This window comes from Quercus robur, chromosome 8 (assembly GCF_932294415.1).
Source record: "Quercus robur chromosome 8, dhQueRobu3.1, whole genome shotgun sequence".
NCBI lineage: Eukaryota > Viridiplantae > Streptophyta > Magnoliopsida > Fagales > Fagaceae > Quercus > Quercus robur.
In genome coordinates, this window is record NC_065541.1 from 36,642,824 (window position 1) to 36,652,179 (window position 9,356).

At 39.4% G+C, this 9,356-nt stretch overlaps 1 long non-coding RNA gene across 1 annotated transcript; it reads left to right on the top strand.

Annotated features, from left to right (window-relative positions):
* The first annotated feature begins 947 nt into the window (after positions 1–947).
* On the top strand, positions 948–2,983 carry LOC126693975 (uncharacterized). Its single transcript, XR_007645583.1, has 2 exons — positions 948–1,108; positions 2,723–2,983. It is a non-coding gene; the product is annotated as an uncharacterized LOC126693975 (long non-coding RNA).
* Positions 2,984–9,356: the final 6,373 nt, after the last annotated feature.

Below are 9,356 nucleotides of genomic sequence, written 5' to 3' on the forward strand. Positions count from 1 at the left end.
GGGCAACTAATGGTGTCTAAAAATAAACCAACTCCATATTCGTCCATAGTGGTCGTCTAGAGAAGGAATGACAGGAAACGAGCAACTCGTCCTTCGTCCATAGAGGTTTCTGGACGAGTTCGTCACGTCCATTCTACCGCTTTGGGATGACCTTCCGTCCATCATTGCTTAGGACGAGCTCAACAACGGTTGTAGAACAAAGGAACATAAAAGATAACCGCCATGGCAGTTATGAAGGTGTACTTTAAACTTTCCAGACTCCGTAAAGGTAGGGGAAGTTATTCAACGGATAACCGTTTCCTGAACCAATAAAAGCACGAATCTCTGACAATCAAAGGTAAGTGTTTTCCAAACACAATCCCCATAAGTTTGGAATTCTCTATTTCGGAAGAAAAGACTAACTTTATCATCAGAGAATTTGTGACCTGTCAACCCCGGTCTCCTCTGATCTTTCGTTTCTTCTTTTTCAAGCCCTCAACATCATTACAATCTGTGCTATTCAGCCTACTGATTTCCTAAATATTATCAATATTCTTTAAGTAATACTGATCATATTATCGTTATATCAGTTTGTAAGTTTTTTGTCATAAAATTTGTATTAGCTTTAGCATTTTTCATTCATTTAATGGAGATTAGGTTGCATTTCTATTAATTCATATTGTTTTTTTTTTATATAAGAAAATGCTAAATTTACTATAAATTTCATTACAAAAAGTTTACAAATTGATGTAACAATGAAGTGACACTTCAACAAAAGAATAAATGAGTATTGAATTATTTCATGTGATTGGTAACATGTCAATTTATAGGATTTGTGTAATAAAATTTGTAATATTATAGTACAACTCTAATATTTTAGACTTTAAGAAGGAAAAAAAAAAAAAAAAAAAAAAAAACTTATTGCCCCCATGTTTGGGGGCCTTTCCATGTTAGGGGCTCTTAGGCCATGGCCTAAATGGCCTAGGCCTAGGGCCGCCCCAGCATCAGACTACGAAACTCAAATGGTTTTCTAAGTCTTTTGATAGAGGATGGCAATGGCCGATGGTATGTTGACTATTATGGGGTTGCCGTCAAGCTAATTAAGTGGCGAGGATTCTACACATATATGGTAAACATTTGTCTAAATTTGGTTCAAATTCCTTTTGATGATGATGATGAGCTCTTGATTAGTCCATGGGGACTGGGGAGTTAAATCTTATTGCCAATAAATATTGATAATTAGCAAGAGAAAGTAATTCATTAATTGTACCTTTGTTCAGCAAAATGGGGGAAATTATTGGATTGTCCATGGGGACCTATTTTAATACTCAGTGGAGATGGTGTCTTCTCCTCCTTGCCTAAAGTTTCAGCCGCAAATCGCCGTAAACCCACTCCTTCTCATCTCAGCCGCCATTCCCAAGAATTTAAGGGATTTAGTTTGTGTGTTTATTTATTTATTTTTTTTCCAGTCTTTCACCTTGTTTCTAAGTATTGACACTTTGATGGCTAAGTCTAATTCTTTGGCCTAGTTATTTTCTTTTGGTTTCTCGTTTCTGTTCTAAAAATTTCTTCTTCTTTTTTTTTGGGCTTGATGAACTGCAAATATATTTGAATATTTTAGTTCTTTTACCGAATCATGAGTCCAAGCATCTTGTATTTACGTAATAGTACATTTTTGAAGTTGTTTAATGTTTGGTTTGCTGGCTCTCTCTTGTAGAATGTTGTTTGTATTTGTTATTGACATGTGCTTTGTTAGTTTGGTTCTCCTTTTAATGTTGTAGTTTTGTTTTAGTTCTTCAGCTTTGTTGGTGGTCTCGCATCAAGTGGTTGGACCTAAATTTTGGGTTGTTGTTGGCTTTATTCTGTTCTTGTTTTGTTGTTGGTTATCTAGCTTGTTTCAATAAATAAATAAAAAATGAGTATTGTTTCAATACTACATTTTGGGAGGTGAGGGAATTCCCCACCCTCCCCCCCCCCCTTTTTTTTTCTTTTGTCGTTTTTTAGTAGGGTAATTATTGAATTTTGATTTTGTGTGTTATATATTGATTTCTTGAGATGCATTTTGTGCTCGTGTTCTAACTTCTAAGTTTATTGTTTGTCAATTTTATTTTATTTTTTAAAATAGTCCTGGTTTCCAAAACTGTTGTTGTCCTTTATCTTTATTTACTTGTCTTAATTCTTCTCTCTTTGTAGCATTCCATCATATACAGATGACATAAATAACTTGGAGGGCATGTTGTTGGGTAAAATTTGCCAAATAGTAGTTTTTTAAAAAAAAATTTGCTACATAGCATGTGGATGAAACATTTTAGCAAGTTGGACTGTTTTTGGAACTCGAGTTTAACAAACTCGATTTCCAACCCATTCCCTCTTTAGATGAAGTCTAACATGGACCCAAAAAGAAAAAAAGGTGGAACTCGAGTCTAAGAAACTCGAGTTCCATGTGAAAAATCTTGGAACTCGAGTTTCAAATACTCGAGTTCCATTTTTTTTTTTTTTTTAAAAACAGTCTAACTAACTAAAATGTTTCCTCCACATGCTTTTTTGCTAATTTTCCAAAAAGATGCTTTTCTGCAAATTTTTCCCACGTTGCTTTGTTTCTATTGTAGCTACTTAGGAGAGTGCCCTGTTTCTTTTTGTTTTGGGGTTAAGGCACTTGTCTAGTCTTGTGTTTTGATATTATTGTATCTGATGTGAGACTGTTAATCTCTCTCATGTTGCTTGGCATTTGATTTTGTGGCAGCTGGAAGCTTCAATGGACTGTAGAGTGAGCTTTGATACCAAAAAAACTTGCATAACAAAGAGTGAGGCAAGTCAAAGTGATCTAGCTAAGAGCCATTGGAGTTCACAGTCAAGAAGCAAGAGATACATCAAATGTGGAACTATAATGTTATTATGGCCTTGTAATCAAACTTTATATTTTAGTAAGACTCTTGTTATTATGGCGGTATGGCCTTGTGATCAAAGTGTATATTTTAATAAAATTCTGTTCATCTTTTGTCTACTTTTCTCTTGGATCAAATTTTGATATAATGCAAGACATCAAAATTGTTCAACTTGAAGTAATTACTCAATTCTTTATAATACTTTATGAACTAATAGTCAGGTAAAGAATGCATATTCCTTTGGTTTCTAGTTTCTTTAAGACAAAGCATAAATAGGAAAATCTATCATACATGAGTACATATTGATTGCAATGATTTAAGTTTTTTTTTTTTTTTTTTTTTGATATGATGATTTAAGGGCTTTGACTTTTAGTGTTTATAGTGCAAAAAAATTATCCAAGTTGTTCTACAAACTAGAATATATCAAATTTGATTTGTTGCTAAAAGCCTAAAACTAAAAATTAGCCTTGCCAACTTCAAAATACCCCGACTTCAATCGATCATTGAATACTTCAAAGCCTTTTTTTGATAACAAATGAGCAACATTTGGTACATAAAGCTTGCTTGGTGAAACATGAATCCTGATGGCTACTGAAAAATTCTCCAGTGCTTGGCTTTTCATTGGAGGCCACAATACTTCAACCCACACAGTAAGACAATTTGTATTAACCATAAATAGCTTGCCCAAAAAAGTTTTCTTTTTTTTTGAGAAACCAGACTAAAGGCCTAGGAATTTTATTCAAGAAACAGCCAGTAGGCCCAGTACAGATTAATGGACATCCCTTAACACAAGTGGGACAATGTCTATGGGAATATCCTCTAACCAAACCTGCATACCTAAAGCTGAGCTCGCTTTCTTAGCTAGCGCATCAGCTACTGAATTGCAAGTGCGTGGCACATGCTGAAAATCTAGCATCTGGAAGCCCAAAACCAATACACGAATGTCATCTAGAACAACACCATAGGTGGCCAATTCCCCAGATTCAGTGGTAAGTACATTGATGATCACCAATGAATCACATTCAAATACAACCCGAGTCAAGCCAATTTCACTTGCGAATCGTATAGCTCTGTGAAAGGTTAGGGCCTCCACATCTGCTACGGATTGAGGTAGGGGAATGGACATTGACAGTGCTCCTATTGCTTCCCCAGCACAGTCACAAGCCATCACTCCTATGCCAGCTGTATTGGATGACCTGAATATTTCCGCATCAAAATTAACCTTATAGCTGTCAAGATCAGGGGGACGCCAATGCTGCAAAACACTCCTGTGGGCGCTGAATCCTTATCCTCCATCTAAGCTGTACGGTATTCCTGAAGAGTATTGACTGCTATATTGCATAACTTGTGGAGTGGATGAACAGGCTTCACAAAATGGCTAGCATTTCATTTATTCCATAGAAGCTAGGCGATGATTGAGACAATCTCCATTCTAAAGTCATCCCGAAAACCCAAAAATCTGGAGAAGAGGTCGCTGAAAGACTCTGGTTGAGGTGAAACATCATGGTAAAACCAGCCCATTGATCTCCAAACACATGAAATTTCTTTGTAGAGCCAGAGGGCATGAAGAGGTTCCTCAGGTTGTTCTTTGCAGCCTTCACAGGTTGCTGTTGTGGCAATGCAGTGACGCTGAAGATTCGCCATAGTTGGTAAGGCATTTTGACAAGCTTTCCAAACGAAATGCTTCATTTTATTTAGAGTGCGAACCTGCCAAATGCTTTTCCAAAAACTCCTCTGAGACTCCGGATTTGAGGTACTAGCATTAGAAGCTGAATCACAAGCAATAAGCAACTTATATGCGCTACTGGTAGTGAACATACCAGATGGGGTAAGCGCCCAAGTGATTTTGTCAGGGGGAAGCCTTTCACTTAGTGGAATGCCCATGATAACAGAGACTTCATGAGGCAGAAACAGCTATTGCACCAAGCTAGCTTTCCACACTACACTATCATGATCAATGAGTTCGCTAACCTTAGCGTCAGGTGCCAGCTGAAGGATCAGAGATATAACGGACCTGCTTGACTGTGCAGGCAACCATTTATCCATTTTTATACGCACTGATTCCCCATTTCCAATACGCCACACCATCCCTTTCTGGATCACATCTCTCGCACTAAGAATGCTTTTCCACGCATAAGACCCAACACTCGAGTCTTTAGCCTCTAAGATAGAGAAATTCAGGAAAAATCTAGCCTTAAACACACGATGACATAAGGACCCCGGATTATTGATCATACGCCAGACTTGCTTAACCAATAGTGCATCGTTAAACTTCTCAATTTCCTTGAACCCCAAACCACCTACTTCTTTGGCCTCACATAATTTCTCCCACTTCACCCAATGAAACTTCCTATTGTCCCCGCTATATCCCCACTAGAATTTGCGTACTAAAACCTCCAATTCTTTTATAAGGCCCTTCGGAAGCTTGAAGCAACTCATCGTATACGTCGGAATGGCTTGGATGACTGATTTAATTAAGACCTCTCTCCCGGCTTGGGATAAAAGTTTTTCCTTCCATCCTTGGAGTTTTTTTCCAAACCCTTTCCTTCAAGTAAATAAAGCTTTGCTTCTTAGCTCGACCCACAAGAGCAAGAAGACCCAAGTACCTTTCATATTGTCTGATAGTTGGCACACCCAATAACTGTTGGTTCTGAACCTGAGTATCATGAAGGGTATTGGAGCTAAAGAAGATATTTGTCTTGTCACGATTAATTTTTTGACCTGAGCCTCTCTCATAGACAGCTAGTATCTCGAGGATGTTTTGGCATTCCTCCTCCCTTGCTTGACAAAAAAGCACACTATCATCTGCAAAAAATAAGTGTGAAATCCTTGGGCCATTTCTGCAAATAGCCACCCCTTGAACGAGCCCCTCAGCTTCAGCTTTGTGGATCAAACTTTGAAGCCCCATTGCACACATGAGAAATAAATATGGAGAAAGGAAGTCCCCCTATCTTAGCCCTTTACTTGGCTTGATGTTTCCTACAGGTTGCCCATTAAGAAGCACAGAATAAGAGACAGATCTTAGACAAGACATAATGAGACTTACCATCCTTTCCTCGAGCCCTAAATACCGCATGGTTTTCTCCAAGAACCCCTATTCTACATGGTCATAAGCTTTGCTCATGTCCAATTTGAGAGCCATATATCCCAACTTCCCTTGTGTCTTTCATTTAAGATGGTGCAGTGTTTCAAAAGCCATAAGGATATTATCATAAATGAGTCTCCCCAATAAAAAGGCACATTGTGATTCGGGAATAGTTTGAGCTAGGACTTTTTTCAGACAATTCACCACAACTTTGGATATGAGTTTCTAAATGACATTACACAAGCTTATTGGCCTAAAATCGGACACTTTTTTTGGGTGTTTGATTTTTGGTATCAATGTAATAAAGGTGGTATTAAGGGATTCATGCACAACACCTGTATTAAGGGCCTTAAGTACAATTGCAATTACATCGTCACCCACAATTTGCCAGAAAGATTTATAAAAAATGGGAGACATACTGTCTGGGCCTGGAGCTGTGAGAGGTGCCATTTGTTTGAGAGCATACTGGACCTCCACTGCTTGAAAATCTCAATCTAAAAAGCTTGCTGCTTCCTTGGTCATGGCTGATTGGATGCCATTTAAAATCTCCTCTAAGCCCATTGGATCAGAGGATGTGAAGATGGATTTAAAACACTGCTCAAGCACCCTGCCCATCCGAGTTTCATCAACCTCCCACAACCCTGACTCGTCCTCCAAACCCTCTATAAAATTGCGGTGGTTTCGTTGGGTGACACGACAGTGAAAGTACCTAGTGTTACTGTCTCCTTCCTTGAGCCATGCATTCTGCGACCTTTGCTTCCACATGCTTTCCTCCCTATTTTTAAGGCTTTGGATTTGCCCCCTCAGCTTATATATAATCTCTGAGTTGTAACTTCCATTCTTTTCGGCAACCTTCAAGTCTTTAAGTTTTTTTGTTAGTGAATTATGCACATGGCCAAATGTCTTTTTATTCCACTCCCTCAGATTGTCTTGGCAGGTCAGAATCTTGTCATTAAAGCTCCAAGCCGAAGCATTACCGGGTTTCCCCAGGAGTCTTGCACCACAGCCTCACAGGTACGGTCTTTCAACCACATGGACTCAAAGCGAAATGGTCTACCCTTTCTATAAAAGCTCTTAAGTTCCAAATCCGAGCCAAGTAGGAGCGGCTTGTGGTCTGAGAGAAAGGCTTCAAGATGATGAATTCGGGTAGCCAAGAAACGGAGAATCCAGTCAATTGAAGCCACACCTCTATCCAATCAAACCCAAACATTTTGGTCACCCAGTCTATGGTTACACCAAGTGAAGGGAAAATCGTTGAAGCCAAGGTCCTTTAAGCGACAATCATCCAAAGCATCCCTAAATCCCTACATTTGTCTTTCAGGTTGGTCCAACCATCCTTGCTTCTCCTCAGCAAACAAAATTTCATTAAAGTCTCCCAAACAAACCCAAGGCAAAGAAAACCGCCGATGCAAAGCTCATAACAACGACCATGAGTTTTCCCGGTTGGCAATTTCAGGTTCTCTGTAGAAACCCATGAAACGCCAGGCGTCATCAACTCCATGGTTAATAATAGCATCAATGTGGTGTGCCGAAAAAGATTGAACATCCACATCAAAATCCCGTTTCCAATACAACACTAAACCATCTCCCGTATTGACACGTGGGACAACAAAGAGATTAGGACATTGTATCTTTCTACCAATCCGCTCCAAAATACATTTTTCAACTTTAGTTTCCATCAAGAAAACCAATATGGGATCTTTATTTGTCACCAGGGCAATAAGTTCATCTTCTATCTGTGGATTCCCAAGCCCATGATAGTTCCAACTTAGGCAACTCATAACCCCCGGTGGTGCTGGACCCCAGCAGCCACCTCAACAACAATTTCTTCACTCTGAGAACCAATAACCATACACTATTTCTTGCTTCCACTCTGTTCTTCAGGATCAATGCTCATACGCCACTTCCCATTATCAGCTTTCTCCTTCTTCTTTGTTTTCCCAACCTTTCGGGCTAATTTTTTTCCATTTCCTAGCCAAACATTGAGGGGACTGAACCTGGTTAGTTATATCCCCCAATAGGTTGCTCTGAACTGATTGGTTGGCATGGCTATTCTGAGCTACAATCTGTGTGGGTGGAGCTTGAGGCACCTGCTGATCTGCACTGGACAAACCAACCCCACCCTTCTCTAATTGAGTAGCTTGATTTTCCTTACCCACTTGCCCCATGCCCAAATTTTCCACATTAGCTATAGGTGCTGCATAATTAGTAGCCTCAGAGTCACCCCACTTCTCCTCCCTCCCTATTGTTGAATCGGTCTCCCTTTCAGACCTTGTTTTAGTAGATGCGTCCTCGGAACAATTCTGAGCAGACTCATGAGTTTTCTGTTATTTACGCCAAGGAGCTTTGTTGTGTGATGCTCCTAGAATCACAGCCACCATTTTTCTTGTTATTCTCATCGCATCAGCCCTCATCCAATCCCCATATTATTGATCTTCACGACTCAGTTGACCCTTACCACGTATCTAGATCTCGCATTCCCTCCCACTATGATTGACATAACCATACCAATAACAGAAATTAGGTAGTCGTTCATACCTTATCCCTATCCAACCCACTAGCTTCCCTTTTGACCATAGCTTACAACACCTTGGTAACAGGCGCAAGATGTCCAAAACAGTTCTAACCCTTAAAAATTCAACTCCGGCCCATCATCTTTAGGGTCAACCTCTTGTACCACCGTACCCAAGGTTTTTCCAACTGACTCCCCCATTGCCTGCGTTAATAATCGTTCTGGTACATTATGAATCTGCAACCAAAAAGTTATGTGCGAAAAATCCCAGCCATGAACAGAATCTACATTTGCTGCCCTCTGGAAAATTACTAAGCTCTTATCATACGACCATGGTTCAGACTCCAAAACTCTTTCAAGGTCTAAATTATCTTCAAACTCAAACAACAGTATGTTTTTCCCACATCTCAAATCTTCAATTCACCAATCGATCTATTTGAAGGTAAGGGCCACTGCATCCACGTTCAAAACCCTCTTCGTAAGGAACTTCCCTGCCAACCGATGGATTCTAATTTCTTCTTGGCGTGTAACTTCAGCCCCACTATTTTCCACTTCCGATAGGGTGAATCGAGCCCACATCTCATCTAAACCGGCCATGGTTTTTGCTGTCAGGACCAAAGAAAAACAACAACCAAAACACTGAACCAACCCTCCGTCCTATCAATCCTTAGTGTGACTGAAGGGAAAAAACAACCTAGACACGGCTAGGGACAAATATTCTACCGACGGCTGGGTAAACCCTAGCAGCCAGAGAAACATGAAGGTTTTTTTTAAAATGTTTTCTAATTCCATAGATCCAAATGAATACAAGATTTTATATTCAAAGCCCAAATCTCATGTAATAACAACCATTGGAATATTTAAATAAGATTTGTAGTGTTGATTAACAAAAGCT